The 18,322-nt window shown below is 38.5% G+C and overlaps 1 pseudogene; it reads left to right on the top strand.

Annotated features, from left to right (window-relative positions):
• The first annotated feature begins 13,330 nt into the window (after positions 1 to 13,330).
• Positions 13,331 to 14,482, top strand: LOC111142323 (annotated as a pseudogene).
• The last annotated feature ends 3,840 nt before the right edge of the window (positions 14,483 to 18,322 follow it).

Here is an 18,322-nt window from a genome sequence, read left to right as displayed (position 1 = left end):
AAGAACTTTTTTAAATTTTTATTTATGTTTTTTAAAGATTATTTATTTATTTGACAGGCAGAAATCACAAGTAGGCAGAGAAGCAGGCAGAGAGAGAGAGAGGAGGAAGCAGGCTCCCCGCTGAGCAGAGAGCCCGATGTGGGACTCGATTCCATGACCCTGAGATCATGACCTGAGCTGAAGGCAGAGGCTTCACCCACTGAGCCACCCAGGCGCCCCTAAGAAGATTATTTTTGCAAACACTAACTGGGAAGGCAGAGAAGGAGAGAGCAAGAGATCAAGAAAATATTAATGAATATATACCTTCCAATTGCAAAAAGATATGGAAGAAACATCTGTTTAGGTGGTTAGAATGAGTATAGGCTATGGTTATGGATTGGAGGTTTTCTTTATGCAATGTTAACTGGCTTATAGTGGGCAGTGAATTCATGGACATGTGTCTTATTAATATCATGTTCTTACTTTGAACTCAGTGTGATAGGATGGCTGTTTTTAGGGCATCATTGGACTGGAGAACTCCTGAAGGCAATTAAAAGTCTTTGAATTAAAAGACAATCTTTGGGGCTCCTGGCTGGCTCAGTTGGTAGAACATATGATTCTTGATCTCAGGGTTGTAAGTTCAAGCCCCATGTTGGGTGTAGAGATTACTTAATGAAATCTTAAATTCCACAAATGAGTGAAATCACATGGTGTCTGTCTTTCTCTGACTGATTTCATTTCATATAATGCTTTCTAGCTCCATCCATGTCGTTGCAAATGTCAAGATTCCATTCTTTTTTTTTTTTTTTTTTAAAGATTTTATTTATTTATTTGACAGAGAGATCACAAGCAGGCAGAGAGGCAGGCAGAGAGAGAGAGGAGGAAGCAGGCTCCCCTAGAGAGCAGAGAGCCCGATGCGGGGCTCGATCCCAGGACTCTGAGATCATGACCTGAGCCAAGGCAGCGGCCTAACCCACTGAGCCACCCAGGCGCCCCTCAAGATTCCATTCTTGTTTATGGCCAAGTAATATTGCATTATATATATATAGTATATTCCATTAAATATACATATTTATATACACATGTGTGTACACACACACACACACACACCTCATCTCCTTTATCCATTCATCAGTTGATGGACATTTGTATTCTTTCCATAATCCGGCTATTGTTGCTAATGCTGCCATAACATCAGGTGCATGTATCCCTTCAAACCAGTGTTTTTTTTTTTTTTATCCTTTGGGTAAATACCTAGTAGTGCAATTGTTGGATCATTGGGTAGCTCTATTTTTAACCAACTGAGCCACCCAGGCGTCCCAGGTAGCTCTATTTTTAACTTTTTGAGGAAACTCTACACTGTTTTCCAGAGTGGTTCAACCAGTTTGTATTCCCACCAACAGTGTAGGAGGGTTCCCCTTTCTCCACTCCTTGTTAACACCTGTTGTTTCCCATGTTGTTAATTTTAGCCATTCTGACCGGTGTCAGGTGATATCTCATTGTGATTTTGATTTGTATTTCCCTGATGACGAGTGATGTTGAGCATCGTTTCCTGTATCTGTTAGTTATCTGTATATCTTCTTTGGAAAAAAAAGTCTATTCATGTTTTCTGTCCATTTTTTAACTGGATTATTTGTTTTTTTGTGTGTTCAGTTTTATAAGTTCCTTTGTATATTTTGGATAGTAACCCTGTATCAGATGTGGGATTTAATAAACAAAACAGATGAACGTGGATGTTTGGGGAGGGCAGGGGCAGCGGAGAGGCACACCAGGAAACAGACTCTTAACTATAGAGAACAAACTGAGGGTTACTGGAGGGGAAGTGGGTGGGGGAGGGGCACAGGGAGATGTGTTAAATAGGTGTTGGAAATTAAGGAGGGCACTCGGGGTGAGCATTGGGTATTGTATATAAGCAATGAATCATTAAATTTTACACCTGAAACTAATATTACACTGTATGTTAACAAACTGGAATTTAAATTAAAACTTGAGGGACACCTGCATGGCACAGTTGGTTAAGTGATCCCCTCTTGATTTCAGCTCAGGTAGTGATCCCAGGGTCATGGGATTAAGCCTCGCCTCAGCCTCTGTGCTCAGCATGGACTCTGCTTAGAGTTTCTCTCTCCCTCTGCCCCTCCCCACTCTCAAATAAATACATCTTAAAAAAAAAAAAACTTGAAAGAAAAAAAAATAAAATCTTTACAAGAAAAAAGGATAATCTTTGAAAATAAAATACAGGCAGAAATAAGGGCTCAGTTCCTGTTGTGAAATTTAATAAAGGGAAACATCACTAAAATGGAGTTAGAGGTTTGGCAGGGTACATTCTCATGCCCTAGCATGCAGGATCAGTTGCAAACCCAGCAAGAAGAGAGGGACCTTACCTGTGAGACACTACTTTACTATCCCAGTGGAAGGAAGAAAGCCTTCCCCCAACTCCCACTCTGATAGCCCAGCTCTTGAGAGGTGGCACAATTTAGCCAATGAGAAGCCACTATACTTTGAACACCCAGTTTAATCCAATAGACTTTATGTTTAAAATAGCCCCTCCAACTTCTCTACCCTCTTTGCTTTATAAAAGGGCATACCTCTCCTTTGTTTTTTGGAATTGTCTATGGTTTTGTCGTAGCTTTCTTGTCCTAGGTTGCAATTCTCTGCTATTCCTGAATAAACCCATTTTTTGCTGATAAAAATTACCAGCAGCTTTATTTTATAAGGTTAATACTCTGACAGTTGATAGGTATTTTAAGCAAAGAATCAGATCCATCTCTTCGTTAGAAATCAAACTAAAAATCCCTAGTTGAAGTGTACCATGAGGGATCCAAAAGGAAATATTACTATCTTCATTTTATAGATGAAGTTTTTAAATCAGAAAAATTAAGTAATTTCTCCAAGGGCTACATGCAGATCAGAAGCAGACAGGGAGTTGAAACCAAGCAAATTGGCTTTAGAGTCTACATGCCTAACAACTACGCTGCATTGCCTCAGAACTTATAGGAAAAAAACCAATGTTGCAATAAAGAAAACATACATATGCACACATTCCTTGTATTACCTATTCTAAAGTACACATTTTAATGCTTCTAAAGTTGGGATATTACCAGAAATCAATGGATGTCTACAAATAAAACTCACACATAAGCTGATACTTAAATGATACCTATAATTATAATTGGCACATAATCGGTACATAAAACAACGGCGCATCTTTGAGATACAGTAAAATCTCATAGACACTTGTATTTGTTCTTTCTTATGGGAAGGTGTTCATAAAATCAGAAACTTTCCTTTTTAAAGAAAAATAATAAAGAAAAGTGATCAAGATAAATACAAATTTCTCCAAGTGAAAGTTCACTTCCTCACTGAGCCAAGTATTTGTTAAGTTTGGTGATCAGAGTAGTAAAGAGATCCAGCTCTGGAATCAGACAGACCTGGATCATATTCTGGCCAAACCATTTTCAAGCTATAGGACTTTGAGTAAGTTACCTACTCTTTCTAAACCTCAGCAAGATGGAGATGCTAATGGCATCTCACGGATTGTTGTGAGGATTAAATGTAATAATTCATTCAAGGGATAGCACAATGTTTGGCACATTGATAAATGTCTTCTACTGTTAGATGACACCCCTTCCCTATTTTTTTTTAAATAGTCTTCCTTTGGGGCACCTGGCTGGCTCAGTTGGTAGAGCATGCAATTCTATTGCATGTGATCTAGGAGAAGATTCAAAGTAGGTAATCCAAAAATATGTGTTAAATAAAATTGAACTGCATATCTCTTCTTTCAAATTTGCTGAGTTGGAAAACCGCAAAGAGCCTTCTCCTGTTTTTTTTTTTTTAATTAAAAAAATTAAGGATTTTTTTTAACAGTTTATTTATTTGACAGACAGAGGTCACAAGTAGGCAGAGAGGCAGGCAGAGAGTGAGAAGGAAGCAGGCTCCTCGCCAAGCAGAGAGCCCGACGGGGGGCTCGATCCCAGGACCCTAAGATCATGATCTGAGCTGAAGGCAGAGGCTTTAACCCACCGAGCCACCCAGGTGCCCCAAGGATTTTTTTTTCTTTTAGCAATCTCTACACCCAACATGGGGCTCAAACTTAGAATCCTGAGATCAGGAGTTGCATGCTCTACTGACTGACCCAGCCAGGCATCTTATTCAGATAGTTTTTTTAAAAAATAGTTTTCCTTTGGGTCACCTGGCTGGCTCAGTTAGAACATGTGATTCTTGATCTTGGGGTTGTGAGTTCGAGCCCCACATTGGGTATAGATGTCACTTAAAAAATTAGTTTTCCTCCAATAAAAATAAAAATATTCCTTAAAAATAGTTTTCCTTTAAAAATTTTATTACAGAATCATAGGAAATTTTAAAATATCAAAAATATAGATCCACCTTCCAATTACACATTCATATATTTCACTCATTGTCATATGTATTATCCTCACACATTAAGTTGCTCTTTACTACTATAGTAATTACTTTTATCACCAGCTATAATGCTGAGTTGCCTAAAAATTCAGTTTATCACATAAAGTGAGTTAGGCCCCAAAAATAAATTCTTAGTGATCTTTCACCCAACTCTTTAATAATTGTCACCTCTATGCAAGATGAAAAGAAGAGGGGAAGTGAGATAGTTTAGTGGCTCAGTTTCTTTTTTTTAATACAGATTTTATTTATTTATTTGAGAGAGGGGGAGAGAGAGGGAGAAGCATACTCCCCGCTGAGCAGAGGGCCTGACATGAGGCTCAATCCCAGGACCGTGAGATTATGATCTGAGCTAAAGGCAGACACTTAACCAACCAAGCCACCCAGGCACCCCTATGTTTCTTCATATCAGATGAGAACTAGGGAAAGCATGGTACTTTCATGGCTCTTACCTTATAGCAAAAAGTGGCCGGTCCAGTACAGGTTTCCTGCTTCCACTATAAGGTCATGATTTATCTATGTTCCTGGCCTCAGTTTCCTTGTTTGGAAATAAAGGATCTGAAAGAGATTTTTTATTTAAGTATTTTTTGTGACTATATAAGTAATATATGCACTGATTTCTGAACATTTGGGGGAAAAAAAACAACTATTAACATTTTGACATATTTCTTTCAAGAAAGAGGAAAAGAGAAACACAGGAGAGCACATATACAAGTGAGAAACAGGACAAAACCAGAAGTATAGATAAAATCAAACAATAGGAAAATACTAGTGTTTTATGAAAATAAAACAAGATATAAATGGTCCTTAAGAAAATATAAATTGCATGAATTGACTCAAGAATAAATAGCAGAAAACCTGAATAGGGGGCACCTGGGTGGCTCAGTGGGTTAATGCCTCTACCTTCGGCTCAGGTCATGATCCCAGGGTCCTGGGATCGAGCCCCGCATCGGGCTCTCTGCTCAGCAGGGAGCCTGCTTCCCTTCCTCTCTCTCTCTGCCTGATTCTCTGCCTGCTTGTGATCTCTGTCTGTCAAATAAATAAACAAAATCTTAAAAAAAAAAAAAAAAAGAAAACCTGAGTAGATCTATAACTAGGAAAATAACCTGGAAACATTTGCAGAAACTTACTTCTACAAGGTAAGTATCATTATGATCCCCATTTTACAGAATGGGGAAACTTGAAAGGCTACACATCAAGAAATTAGCAGAACTGGTCCTTGTCAATAGTTTCCACTATTGCAACCAGTGTACTCTGAGAAGGTGTGGACCCCAACAAGGAAAAATTCATACTATGGTAGTGAAATCATTTAATAATCAGGAACTTAGACCATGTTCTGTGCTAGGCACTGATCTGGATCTGCAAAGATGAATGCTATGGTCCCTGTGTTCAAGATGTTTCTAGCTGAGTCCAGATAGACAAATAATTATAGAGACTACACTGCAACATGATAATTGTTATAATAGAGGTAGAAAAAAAGTGGGATCAGAGCTCAGAACAAGTGAGGCTAGGGAGTCAGGGAAGGGCTCAAATGGAAATTTCCACTTGGGCTGGCTCTGGAAAGGCAGAGGAAGGAAAGGAAGGCAGAGGAAGGAGAGAAAGAAGGCATTCCATACAGAGGGAACAGCATATGCAGAGGTAAAATGCTTTTGATATGTTGACTTCTTCATAAAATATTTTAAAAAACAACAATGCAAAGAGACATGATATGTTTTTGACAGAAGGCAATGGTGCTCTGCAGCATTTTTCCTTATTCCATCCTGATAAAAACCTGCAGTTATTTCACGTTAAAATGGTTGGGATATTTGGCAAAAATCTACTGTATTCTTTCTTAATGAGTTGTCAGAGATTCTGCCGTGCCATTTGTCTTCTAAGCAAGTTATTATGAAGGCTGTCAGTAAAGAGTAAAGATGAGGATAAACAATATATTCATCAGTCAGCAGGGGGCTGAGAATCTGTTCATTCAGAATCAGCAGGGGGCCGTGGGAAAATGTCTACCCTTTAAGCAAGCCTCAGAAGGACTACCATTCAAAAGAGAGGGTAGGTTTGTGAGAAGTTAAGAAAGTCTTCCCCTAATTTCAACTTCTAGGTGCTTTCTGTGGGCCTTCTGCTTCCAGAGAATGAATGAAGCATAGCAGTGATCTTAATTTTGACCACTCACCAAAACCTAATTCAGAGACTGACAGATGAATCTGATACTATACAGAAGGTCACGTGTATGGGTAATTAAGTTGACAGTCACAAATGTCAAAATAATTCACACTCAGTCTGCAGTACCAGGATTTCACCGTCTTTGTGAGGCTGTTATTAAGTATGTGGCAATTAAGAATTAAAACTGCTTGTTTGTCTTCCCCAAAGTTCTTACAGTTTGGGTTAGAAGAGCAAAGGAGCAAAGTTTAGAGAAAGACATATGTGGGCTCTGAGGCTTGTTCCTTGCGGGATTTTGAACAGGTTACTTAGCAACTCTAGCTAATAACGTCTACTTCACAGACTTGCCGTAAGGATTAAATTAGATAATATATGTAAAGTGTTGATACATCAGTGCTTTAAAAATGGCAGTCATAACGATGTTGCTGCTGGCTTAAATATTATTATTATTATTATCATATAGATTCAAGGACAGTCTAGACTTTTCTCTGAACATAGTATGTTCTGATAGGAAGAAGAAAACCTTTATTAAACCTAAATATGTATGGATAAATTAACTACATGATGAAGAAAAATATATTCTGTTGATAAATTTTATCTCTTGTACTGTCACTAACACAATCTAACTTATTGTCTATGATCAGGCAGAAACAGAACCAGTTTTAGTTCCCGTTCTTAATTTATCACATTTCTAATTGTTCTACTATATTTTGAGAATCTGGGTATAAGTATTCACAGCATCATTGAAAGATGTCATTTTTTCAGTGTATGGTTTTAAAATAATTATATTTTCCTGCCTAATGTCCTCAACATACACGGTCAACTGAAAGGTTTAACCTTCTAGAAACTTATTATTACTTAAATTGGAAAGTGATTTTGTCCTTTGAGAGGTTAAAGGGTTAATCTATAATTGGAACCATAGTTAGAACTCAAGGGATATTACTTATTTTAATCTTTATTTTTTCCAGTTATTAATTTAAACTATCAGAGAACGACAGTATATTAAAGCTAAAAATGTCCTTAAAATGAACTATTTCAATTCCTCAATTTGAGGCAAAACTAAGTCCTGGGACATAACTAAATACCAAGTGTGGTACTTTAACATTTTTGTTTTTGGTATTGCAGCGCCTATACATAATATATCCTGATAATTGATAGAAGTAAATAATGGAACTAATTTGGTATGGGACAAACCTTTCTAACTTGACTGGTTTTCACACCTAAGGATAAATCTCAGCTCTTTGGAACATCGTGGATACTATTAAGTGCCTCACTTCTAGTTCTTTGAATAATAGCTCACATTATTTTGATAACACATGGAAACATTCTCTAATGTCTGAAAGTTAAAGTGGTACTCAAAATCCCTCATTTTAGGTGTTGGATAGATAGCACTGGATGCAGAATATTTTGCTTTGGGAAATTTAATGCATTTCCTGACATACAACTAATATCTCTCTCAAATATTTGTCTGTATTGTCTTGTTCACTGTAACTACATTATATATTGGCCGACAAGATAAAATATTTTTTGACAGATATATTCTTTTGGTCTAAGAATAACACAGAATAGATTGTTCCTGTAGGCCAGTTTATGTCACTCTATAAAATTTGCAGTAATTATGATTTAAAAAAAAAAAACTAAAATAGACTTTTTAACCCTATACTTGAACAATTTTCACCCATACACATTCAGTCATGCATGTAAAGCTGTCATTTCCAATCTAGACTTTTTCTGATTAATCCTTGCTATTCTGAAGCAATGCCAATCACAGTGATTATGTTATCACCATTGTGGCAATTAAATGCTCTATTTGTTTACTACTGAAAGCACAACTGATCTGACACGCAGTCAAGTTACAAATAGTTCTGTGTCTGATATTAATGAATGCCCATAATGCATTTTTCCGAAGTTATTTCTTTACAGTTAAAATGACACAGGGATTCTCAACTAGGGGCAACTTTGCCTCCCAGAGGACATTTGGAAACGTCGAAAGACATTTTTGATTGTCGTAGCCGGGAGAAGAGGAATCTAATGGGTAGAGGCCAGGGCTGCTGCTAAACATGCTACAACGTACAGGTCAGGACAGCCCCCCACCCCCCAAAACCACCCCAGTGAAGAATTATCTGATCCAAAATATCAATAGTTTAAAAGTTCTGGGGATGGATGATGGTGATGGTTGTACAACAATGCGCATGTACTTAATGCCGATTAACTGTATACTTCAAAATAGTTAACATGGTAAATTTTATGTTATGTACACTTTACCACAGTTTAAAAAAAAAAAAAATCAGTAGTCCTGAGGCTGAGAGCAAATAGGGGAAGGGATTTCTAGACGGAGAGAATATCATGTGTTGGAAAGAAGTCCGGTTCGTGATTCAAAGGCAGGCATTGTGATTTGTGGGACAGAATGGAGAGAGATGAAGTTGGAGAGAAACTTGGGCAAAGGGTTTGTTTCAGGCTGTTAGTAACTGGGAACCATCCAAGGCTGGCAAGCAACAGAATTGTATGTCCAGATTTTCATTTTGTTTTGGAGGAGGGGAGTTCAGAGTCACCTCTGGTAAAAGGTGGGTAACAGCTGATGAGGTAGGATACCAAGGTTTATTTTTTAAAACTTTGATTCAATGTAAATATTTGACAGATGAGGAAAGTGGCAGGGGTGGGGTGGGGAGGAGGAGATACGAAACAGGGGACTGTGGGAGAAATTCCATGAGCTTTTGTTTCGTTTCATCTGTGTTGTGCAAACAGTGAAGTCCCCATTTGTACAGATTAACTTGCAAATGCCTGTGTGTCAATTACAGATTTTATTCAAAACTTACCAATGCCACCCCATGGAAGGACGGCAAGGAACTGCAGTATGTTTAAAGTCAATATTTAATGTTGGTCCTCCATTTGAGGGATTCCCAGCTTTTTTTATCTCCAAAGGTTTTTTTTATGATCTACCCTCCACCCCAAGTTGAATCAATGATTTATAAAACTAAAAAATATCATTTTTCCTATTTTTATAAATCAGATACATATATAAATGCCAATCAGAGCTCCTGATCCGTGATAATCAACCAGTATTTATATTTTGAGTTGATTTCATTCTAATAAAAGCAAAAAAACACAAGATTTGTTTTATGCAGTCTACATTAGATAAATGTACAATTGTTCAACTATATTTGATTTGTTAGTTGTTTTGTTTTTTAATAATAAAAATAGTTTGCCAAGTTCCAATACTATCTACAAAGTGATCCAAGTCTGGGGAGCATGTTTTTATAAACCACAGTTGATCTAATCCACTGATTTTCAACAGGGGGCAATTATGCCCCCTGGAGGACATTGGGCAATGTCTGGAGACATTTTTGGTTGTCACAACTTGGGGAAAAGGGGGAGTGGGGTAGCAACTGGCATCTAGCTGGTAGAGGCCAGGGATGCCACTACAATACAGGGAGAGGCCTCACAACAAGAATAGTCTGGCCCAAAATGTCAGTAGTACCAAAGGTTGAAAACCCTGGTCTAGTCTAACCCCTTCATTGTACAAATGAAGAAAATGAGACCCAGGATTGTTAAATGACTCTTCCTTTTATTTCAAAAAATTTAGTTTAATTTTTAATTAGGCAATACATTCAAGGATTCCAAAAATAGAATGTACGTAAATGTATCCAGGACTCAAACAGACATTTCTCCAAAGATATACAAGTGGCCAGTAATGACATGAAAAGATGCTCAACATCTGGGGCGCCTGGGTGGCTGAGTGGGTTAAGCTGCTGCCTTGGGCTCGGGTCATGATCCCAGGTCCTGGGTTCAAGCCCCATGTCGGGCTTTCTGCTCAGCAGGGAGCCTGCTTCCTCCTCTCTCTCTGCCTGCCTCTCTGCCTACTTGTGATTTCTCTCTGTCAAATAAATAAATAAAATCTTTAAAAAAAAAAAAAAAAGATGCTCAACATCATTAGTCATTAGGGAAATGTATATCAAAAACTACAATGAGAAGGTTTTTAAAAATTATTATTAGGCTATCAATAATTTTTTAAATGGAAGATAACAAATGTTTGTGAGAATGTGGAGAAATTTGGACACTTGTACATTGCTAGTGGGAATGTAAAATGTGCAGGCATTGGATAACAGTTGAGTAGTACTCCAAAAAGTTAAGCATAGAATTATTATATGACCCAACAATTCTACTTGTATGCATATATCTAAAAGAACTTGAAAATAGGTACTCAAATAAATACATGTACATGGATGTTCATAGCAGCATTACCCACGGTAGCCAAAAAGTGGAAAAAACTCAAATATTCATCAGCAGATGCATGGATAAATAAGATGAGATATGTACACACACACACACACACACACACACACACACACGTTACTCAGCCATTAAAAGGAATCAACTGCTGCTACACGCTACAATGTGCATGAACTTTGAAAATATTATATGAAGTGAAAGAAGCCAGAGACAAAAGGTCACAAGTTTTTCCATTTATATGAAACATCCAAACTAGGTAAATGCATAGAGACAGAAAGCAGATTGGTGGTTGCCAGCAGTTGCAGGGGAGGGGGAAAGAGGAGGTGACTTCTTAAAAGGTACAGGATTTTCTTTTGAGATATGTGGTTGCAACTACATTATGAATATACTAAATTCCATTGAACCGTATACTTTAATAATTTCATATTATGTGAGTTTCATAATAAAAGGAAGTTTAAAAAAGGTATATCGTGAAAAGCTTATCTTTGGTCCACTTTCGGCCCAGTTCCTACCACACCCACCCACAGGTAACCAGTGCTCTTAGTATCTGAGGAATCCTCCAGTAGACTGATGCATAAAGAAACAAATGGGTAGATTGTTATCTCCTCTCTTTTTTTCACACACGGGTAGCACGTTATATAAATTATTCTGTGCCAGGCTTTTCTCAGTAATTTACTTCAGCGATCATCTGAGACACGGACACTCTTGAACATCACAGGCCAGTTAATTAGTGAAATGTTCATCAATCTGGTTCATCTGATATTTCCTGATTATTAGATTCGGATTATGTGTTTTTGGTAAGAATACCACAGAAGTGTGTCTTTTCAGCTGCAAGTGGCACACTATTTTGATTTGTTCCATTGTGGTCACTTAATCATTGGATTAAGGTGGTACCTGCCAGGCTTTTTCACTATAAAGCTATTTTTCCCCCACTGTGTAATCAGTTAGCCATCAATTACGTAACATGCACTATTAAATCTACTACAACAATGTATTCGATGACAACTTCTATCTTATATATTGCCCTTTTCTAAATTACTTTTTTATTAACATATGTATCATTTGTTTCAGGGGTACAGGTCTGTGAATCATCGGTCTTATACAATTCACAGCACTCACTATAGCACATACCCTCCCCAGTGTCCATCCCCCAGCCACTCCACCCCTCTCACCCCCTCCCCGCCCAAGAACCCTCAGTTTGTTTCTTGAGATTGAGTCTCTTATAATTTGTCTCCCTCTCTGGTTTCATCCTGTTTCATTTTCTCCCTCCCTTCCCCAATGATTCTCTGTCTTGTTTCTCAAATTCCTCACATCAGAGAGATCATATGATAATTCTTTCTCTGATTGACTTATTTCACTTATCAAAACAGCCTCTAGTTCCATCCACATCATTATAAATTATATTACCCTTTTTAATATAACATGTATATGAGTAAATTTTTTCATATGAATAAATTTTGTGTGTCAACTCAGATTTCCTCAGTCTCATCTGTCTCGGGGGTCCTGCCTCTGCAAGGACTACTTCCTGAGGTCCTAGGTTCCTCCACCTGAGGCTGACTGTCTAGGCTCCTCCCACCACACTAAGCTGTAAAGCCTGGGAGCTGATTTCCTCAGCTATGCTCAGCCAGGAGATAGGACAGAACCAGTAGGGAAATTCCCTCTCCATACCTAGGAACCCTTTTCGGGACTGTTCCAATGCATAATATTTTAATAAACCTGTCCGGAGACATCCTGCATGGCTGACCAACTGACTATTTCTGTGAAGGAGCTGTGAGCAGCTCAATAATGTGAAACCCAGTATTTGCTTCTCATTCTTCCCTGTCTTACCTTTTGGTTTCATGCGTACTGCCCTGGGATTGTGCCTGCCAATAAAACATTCACACTTAAATTTTGCCTTGGGGTCCATTTACAGGGATCACGGACTTGATACTATGGGAGAAATTTCTCTTCTATCAGACTAAATAGAAACAACTGTGTTTTCCCTGAATAACTTTTTAAAAAATATTATGGAAATTGGATCATGTAACCAATCATATTTCTCTTTCCTAGGACTCCAAAAGTTTAGAGAGAAATGTGCAGCCCATCTCTACCCAGTGCATAAGGCAATATGGTGTAGGTGTCTGCATTCTAATCTTATATCTGGTTGTATATTTTCTTCATCCTTCCTTACTCCATTATTTCTTTTTGTGTGTGTTTTTTTATAAGAAACTTAAAATCATTTGTAGAATATCCAGAAGATAAAGAATGTAGCTAAGAATAATAACAAAGGCACAAAATGAGAGACAGAGGCTATTCTGGGGCTCTCTCTAAATCATGGTATGACCATGTTTTCATCATCTACAAAATTTTAGGTTTAGACTAGGTATCTCTAGGTTCTGTCCTAAGTTCAAAACTCAATGATGTGGGACAGCTGGGTGGCTTAGTCAGTTAAGTGTCTGCCTCTGGGAGCAGTGTGAAGAAGAGGAAAGAACAACCCCTCCCCCCCAACTGACGGGGCAAAGTCCACGCACCGCTGCATCCCTGCGACCAGCGCTTATGTCCCACCACAGTTGCCACCATGCCCAAGAGAAGGGCTGAAGGGGATGCTAAAGGAGATAAAGCCAAGGTGAACGATGAGCCACCGAGAAGATCTGCAGGGTTATTTGCTAAATCTGCCCCTCCACAGCCAGAGCCCAAGCCTAAACAGGCTCCTGCAAAGAAGGGAAAGAAGGTACCCAAAAGGAAAAAGGGGAAAGTTGATGCTGGCAAGGATGGGAAAAACCCTGCAGAAAATGGAGTCGCCAAAACAGACCAGGCACAGAAAACTGAAGGTGCTGGAGAGGCCAAACGAAGTGTGCACATTTTTGATGACTGTGCACATCTGGTGACTATACAGTTGGAAATACTATTTTTTATCAAATTTTATAAAAATGCAGAATTTTGTTTTACTTTTTTTTTTAGGCTTTATATTGTTGTTTTGGGGGAAGGGCATATGTCACAAATAGAATATCTCCGAAGCTAGAATGACACAGGGGAAAAACACCTTTCCCTTCTAGTTTTGAGAAACTTCCTCTTGGCTCCCAAGGGATTTCTTGACATTGACACACATGAGCCATCTTGGCACAAACCCCTGGGTGGTGTGGGAAAACTAAAACTCATTTTTTATGTCCTTTTCCTCCTCTCCGCCTTCAACATAGACTTGACTCCCTTAAATCTAGAGACCTGTGGGAACCTGTCCCCTAAGACATGGTTCCCAGTATGTCAGGCAATCTGGACTTTACAGTGTCACCACTGAGATGGTATCCCTCAAAAGAGTTCCCTTTTGGAGGACATTGGGAGATGGAGAGGAGAAGTGAGTTGGGGGAAACTGGAGGGGGAGACAAACCATGAGAAGTCTCTCATGGTGTACTCTGAGAAACAAACTGAGGGTTTTGGAGGGGTGAAGGGGTGGAGGTTGTGTGAGCCTGGTGATGGGTATTCAGGAAGGCATGTATTGCATGGAGCACTGGTGTGGTGCATAAACAATGAATGCTGGGACACCAAAAAGAAATAAAATAAAACGGGAAAAAAAAAGAGTTCCTTTTTCACCTCTTGGATCTTCAGATGGATAATTCTGCCATTTTCATTTCATTTCCAGAAAGGGTCAGCTTGTGAAAAGTTGTTAAATGACATGCTAAATATGAACTGTCAGTTCTCACTCTAAACTTTCCCTCTTCAGAGCATCACATGAAGACTTCATTGGGTTTTATAGTGGCTTTCTGATTTTGGTAACCCATTGGAGAAGGGAGTTTGAAAGTTATTGTATACTGTTGATCATCTACCCATGCCCTGCCTGAAATACCATGATTGTTTATGAAAAGTATCTTTAATAAAGTTGGATACAATTTGGCTTGGGGGAAAAAAAGTGTCTGCCTCTGGCTCAGGTCATGATCCCAGGGTCTGGGGATAGATTCCCACATTGGGCTCCCTGCTCAGCAGGGAACCTGCTTCTGCCTCTGCCTCTGCTCCTTTCCCTGCTGTGCTCTCTCTCTCTTCCTCAAATAAGTAAAATCTTTAATTAAAAAAAAACCTTAAAATTCAATGATTCATCAATGCCAACTTAAGAATTGGAGCACACTTGACTCCTAATCACATACCAGGTTTCCCTTAAAATATGATTCTCTCTCTTATGATGGTAGAAAGAATATGGGCCTTGCACCACCAAAAAGGCCTGGATTCTAATCTAGGTTTAGTGGCTATATGATCGAGGAAGTGAATATATTTTGAGCATTAATTTCTTCTCTAAACAAAACACACCTTTCAAGTTTGACATAGTATGTGTAAAGCTTCCACCAGACCAAGGCCCTCAGATCTTGCCTCCCTCCCCACACTCCTATCCTTTTCCGCCTCACCCCTTTACATCTACTTTGAAGCCTTAACTGATTATGACTATAATCATAGGAAAACAAAATGTTAAGATTATGGGAATAAAGAAAATAAAAGGAAGAGCTCGTCAATTTTGTAAGTAACTTTCTAAACGATCCCACTTCGTCTTGCACTTATGTTTATATTTCTATGTTTTCTACATATTTGATATATATTTCTATGGATTTGATATAAATTGTATATATCTATGTATTTATTTGTACTCAAACACATTTTAGGGACAGGCGGCATTGTGTCAAGGAAAAATCTTAGGTTTTGTAGACATTTCACCATCTACGTGGCCCTTAGCAAAATACATAACATTCCTGAATCTGTCTCCTCATCTCTAAATTGTGGCTAATTATACCTACCTGGAAGTGTTGTATTAAATAAATTATATTATATCCTAGCATAACACAGCAGGCACTCAATATGTATTGGTTCCCTTCTTCTCAAAGAGGTTTCAAGTTCCATGAGGCAGAGATCACATGTTCATTTTATTCATCTTAATAAATATTTCTTGGTCACTAAACAAATTATTTTTTAAATGTTTACTTACCACCAGAATTTCTGGGTTGTATGCTGAGCAGTAGAACCCAGGCCTTACCAAACTGTTCACCCTAATTAGTAATTAGGGACTGTTTTCTCAGAATGCTCAAAATGTGCTCAAAATGTATTCTATCTCATCTTCAAAAAATATAGACCCATGATTCCACCATATTAGAGCCAATTATTCTGATGGCTATTCTGTTGAGCTGTATGCTAACCTGGCAATATATACTTTTAAAATAATTATGCCTTTTAGCCTAGAAATTTTACTTCCTTGGATTTATTGTAAAGAATCAGAGATATACTCAAAGACTCATGTTCAAAAGTATGTTCAAAACACATTTGTTTAGGGGCACCTGGGTGGCTCAGTTATTAAGTGTCTGCCTTCGGCTCAGGCCATGATCCCAGGGTCCTGGGATCAAGCCCCCGAATTGGGCTCCCTGCTCAGCGGGAAGCCTGCTGTCTCCCTCTCCCGCTCCCCCTGCTTATGTTCCCTCTCTCGTTGTATCTCTGTCAAATAAATAAAATCTTAAAACAAAACAAAATACATTGTTTATAATGGGGTAAATGGGAACAACAGAGTGATTAATACACTAGCACATATATATATAATAGCTATTATGCGTAATAGATGTTACACTACTTTTTAGAATATTTTTGGTTTTTGTGGGTTTTTTTTAAAGATTTTATTTATTTATAAATAAAGAGACAGATCACAAGTAGGCAGAGAGGCAGGCAGAGAGACAGAGAGGGAAGCAGGCTCCCCGCTGAACAGAGAGCCCCATGCAGGACTCGATCCCAGGACCCTGGGATCATGACCTGAGCCCAAGGCAGAGGCTTAATCCACTGAGCCACCCAGGCGCCCTTAGAAGAATATTTAATTACCTGAGCATTTGCTTAATATAAAGTGAAGAAAACAAGCTAAAAACTCTATGTGGATTATCTTTTTTTTCTTTTTAAAGTGCATATGTTACAATAAATAGTGCACCAAAAAGTGAAGTTGTTTTCTTTGGTGATATTAGTTATTTGTTTGTTTTAGAACTTCCTGTATTTCCAAATTCTCACAAAAATGTACATATGGTTTTTAAAATTCAAAAAGTACTAATGGCCTTATGCCCACTTATTTTGAAAAAGGTAAGATTAATATTTAACATGAGGATAAAAACCAACTTTAGGGTCACTTGGGTGGCTCAGGCAGTTTTGCATCTGACTTGATCTTGGCTCAGGTCATGATCTCAGGGTTGTGAGTTCAAGGCCTGAATTGGGTGTGGAGCCTACTTAAAAAACACAAACAAACAACAACAACTTTAAATACAGCTATGTTTACAAAGGTTATGGTAATACTTTGTTTCACTTCACTGAGAAAACATTTTTTTTTTAAAATCACACTTTTAAAGCGCATGTTGAGCTTTTGAAAGGTAATTTTATGAAGTAGAAAAAGCAGAGTTTTCAGAGTAAAAGCCAGCTACGTAGCCCTTGTCAAGTTACCTGCTGAGCCATTTTCCTCATCTCTAAAATGGGAGCATAACACCCAAATCACAGGCTGTATAGTAAGACTTCCATTATAGCAACTGAAGGAGGCCGGCAAATAATAGGAACGCAAAGTCTGTACAAAGGCTAAATGTTCATTAAGGGATGGTCAAACTAAGGGTAAAACCCATTGAACTCTGGGGTAAATAATTCCAACTGTTCGGCATAAATTACACTAAAAACTACTGTATTTTGTCAGTATTCTCCACCATCTTCAAGGACATTAAAAATAACAGTAAACATTCACTAGCTCTTAAGTCCCAACCTCTTTCACATTATTTCTCACAAACCGTAGGAGAGTACCGGTTTTGAGGCCATTTGTAGCTAAGTAAACAAAGGTCTTAAGGAGGAGACAAAGGCCTTAGTTAAGAAACTACCCAGCACAATCCCTAAGTGATGGACAGAGGTTCTGAACTCAAGCTGCCTCCAAAGTCTTACCCATGACTCCGTAATGCCTCCATATGCAACATTCAAACCTCAATTCCAAATCCATTTTCTTAGGGCCGCAAAAACAAAACGGAAACAAAAATAAAACCCAGCACTTCTCAAAGTGCTTATTCTCCAAGACCTGCCTTTAGCATTTCAGATCAGAGCTGAAATGAGATTCTGATTAATACCGTTGATTAAATCCTTCAAACCCGAAGGATTAAAGACATCGCCGGGTCCCTGGTGGCAACGTAAAAGAAACAGATCTGCAGGGAGACCACCACACTATATTCTAGAATCAATTTGATCTCATCTGAACCACATTCTGTACTTGACTTTCTCTGGTGAGTTTCACCTTAGTTTAGTCCTGCTTCTCCCCCTTCCTTTAAAGTGGGCTGAAATAAGCGTTACAAAATAGAGAAGGAGACTGTGGAATAGGAGTCCCCAAATCACAGAATCTGTGGGAAAGTGAGCAAGAGCCAAGAATCCGTCCTCATTGGTGTAAAATGAGAAGAAACCCCTATTAGCTAGGCAGGCAAGAAATCACATCTGCTCTGTACAGGGTACACGGCCGAACCCTCCAGGCAGCTGAGCAGACAAGGACAAGAAACCCGGACCAGCTCCCTGCATTTGCAGCCTATCCAGGACCCCTTACCGCAAG

This window comes from Enhydra lutris, unplaced genomic scaffold, assembly GCF_002288905.1.
Source record: "Enhydra lutris kenyoni isolate GAN:26980312 unplaced genomic scaffold, ASM228890v2 scaffoldscaffold7, whole genome shotgun sequence".
Lineage (NCBI taxonomy): Eukaryota > Metazoa > Chordata > Mammalia > Carnivora > Mustelidae > Enhydra > Enhydra lutris.
This window is presented reverse-complemented; position numbering and strand designations above follow the sequence as displayed.